Source organism: Otolemur garnettii, unplaced genomic scaffold (genome assembly GCF_000181295.1).
Source record: "Otolemur garnettii isolate 467f Iridium unplaced genomic scaffold, OtoGar3 scaffold00282, whole genome shotgun sequence".
In the NCBI taxonomy this organism is placed as follows: Eukaryota; Metazoa; Chordata; class Mammalia; order Primates; family Galagidae; genus Otolemur; species Otolemur garnettii.
In genome coordinates, this window is record NW_003852677.1 from 340,416 (window position 1) to 340,739 (window position 324).

The following is a 324-nucleotide window of genomic DNA, read 5'->3' on the forward strand; positions in this document are numbered from 1 at the left end:
GATGTAAGTATTTCAAATTGTATATAAAACCAGCATATTGTACCCCATAAATGCATTAATGTACACAGCTATGATTTAATAAAAATAAATAAATAAATAAAAATCCTAGGCAATAGATTAGTTTATCACTAAAAAATTCATACATCACAATCAAGTAGGTTTCATCCCAAGGTTGCAAGGCTAGTTTAACATACGCAAGTCCATAAACATAATTCATCATATCAATGAAAGCAAAAACAAAGACCATATGATCCTCTCAATAGATGCAGAAAAAGAATTCAATAAAATTCAACATCCTTTCCTAATTAGAACTCTGAAGAATAT